Genomic DNA, 2297 nt, shown 5'->3' with positions numbered 1-2297 from the left:
TTGGTGGCATGAACCGGGACTAAAGGTAACCCTTTTGGTCCCGGTTCATGCCACCAACCGGGACCAATAGTGGTGGGCCAGGAGCCAGGACCATTGGTCCCGGTTCGTCCCACCAATGGCCCACGTGGCCCGGCCGGCCCCCTGGGCTCACGAACCGGGGCAAATAGCTCCATTGGTCCCGGTTCTGGATTGAACCGGGACTAATGGGCTAAACTGGCCTGGACGAAAGCCCTTTTTTCTACTAGTGGCCGCTTCGTTGCCCTCATCGCCTCGGTTCCCGCGGGAATCAATGTCAAGGCTGCCGCGCCGATCAGCCTCCATTGATGCCTCACGGGCGGCGCAGTGAAGACACCGCCGACGCGCGTCCCGCCCGCTCCCGCCACGCGTCCTCCCGCATGCCGCCGCCCCCCTTCGGCTTTGGCAAACTACAATAATGAGCATATCTACATCGACCATCTCGCGACACCACACCGACAACAAGGTTCTTCAACAGCAATGCCTTCAGAAAACGCTCTAACCCGCCATCACCGAATCCAACCACTGAAGGCCAGAATTGAGGTTTTTACCCTGAAGAATTAGTATGAGTATATCCAAGCAATGCCTTCAACAAGGTAATTAACAAAGTAGAAACATCATAACTGCCGGGTATAACCAACCCTGGTCAGACCTAGGCTTTAACCCCAAAGCTTGAGACCGAGTGCTCGAGTAGCACCACCACCGATGTCATTTCTGTGTTGTTGCCACCACTTTTTCGTGATCCCAGCAGCTACATACAATGTGAGATCACCGCCGTTGCATAACCATCCCTCTACATCAATCCGCCATTCATAGCTTGCATCTCCGCATTGAAGACAACCGCCATATCTGGACAGAGGAACCCTCACAAAGATCTTTCCATGGTCTCTGCAATCCGCAACGAGTTCATCGCCATTGCTGGAGTTGAGGGGTTGGGACGACCAGAACAACGACGGGACTTTGACTTCGGGGAAGGGGTTGGGCTAAGAGGGGAGGAGGAAGGCCGTGTGCCGACGTCGCCATCTGCCGTTGGACGGCCTCCTTCGGTGGCAGCGAGGAGATGAGCTGGTTGACGTGTGGAGGTTTGGGCGGCGCCAGGAGACCTCCGGAGTCGTCGAGAGCGACCAGGGAGGCAGCTAGGTCTCCAAAGCAGGAATCGAAGAGAGAGAATCACATTCTGTACTAACCTATATTAAAGTTATGGTCGGTGATCACACTTGAACTTGGTCCTGATCTTAGTCTACTTAGATTAGGTCTAAATTTTGTGATGTCAGCGTGTGTTTTTTGTCATTTTATCTTTTTTTGTTATCTGAAAATATTTAGCACTACTTGAGCTAAGTATCATTGGGAATTTGCTAAGTCTTGGTTGACTTAAGGCAATGCTATATCTTTCTAATTTTACTCGGAGATCGGTGCAAATTTTATTTAAGATCTACATGGACCTCTGTGTAAAATATGATGGACATAGCACTACTAAAGTTATTAATTTTTGGTTTTTTACTTGATTTCTGTAGTTACATTTGAAAAAAAAACACTAAAAAAAACGCCCAATTGCCAATTTTGAGAGTCACATTGCGTCTTCTAAACTGTATTACACTCTAACTCTGGTCCTAGATCAAGCACACGATCTGAAAATCAGGTGATCACAGTAACTCTGCCTTCTTTGTTAAGTCCAAGTCAGGCAGCATGTTTTTTTCTTTTTCCTTTTATGTCCTGTATTTTTTTCTCATTTGTGTTCGCCATTTTCTCTCTTATTTATATGATCTGAAAATATTTAGCACTACTTGAACCAAGTCTCATTTTTCTTAATTTTTGATTATTTTTATTTCACTTACTATGGAATGAATCTACGGGTTAGAAGACATCGCGCGACTCTCGGAATCGTTACTTCACTCATTATCAATATTGTTTTAGGATGCCCATGTATAACTGTTGGCAATTAGGCGGTATTTTTTTTTTGAGGAAACAAGATTCAAATAAAACTCTAGAAGCAAAGTAAAATTCCTAAAATTTAACAACTTTTATTAAATAATTGAGCAATAACCAAAAAAAGAAGATTTCTACTCATAAATTGGGAAAGGGGTCATCCTTCAATAAATAAGAAGTCAAAAACTTGGATAAAAGACTACTATAACATACACTTTATTTACTAAAGTTCGAACAGGCTTTCCGGAAGAAGAAAAAACGAGTACGAAAGTATCAACCTAACAGCTAAGTCTTATCAGTAGTTGTAGAACTTGGCCGGCAATGATCGCCAAAAACCTTCAAATGCAACATGACAA

Source organism: Triticum dicoccoides, chromosome 2B, assembly GCF_002162155.2.
Source record: "Triticum dicoccoides isolate Atlit2015 ecotype Zavitan chromosome 2B, WEW_v2.0, whole genome shotgun sequence".
Classification (NCBI taxonomy): domain Eukaryota; kingdom Viridiplantae; phylum Streptophyta; class Magnoliopsida; order Poales; family Poaceae; genus Triticum; species Triticum dicoccoides.
The sequence above is the reverse complement of the archived record's forward strand: the minus strand, read 5'-3'. Positions refer to the sequence as shown.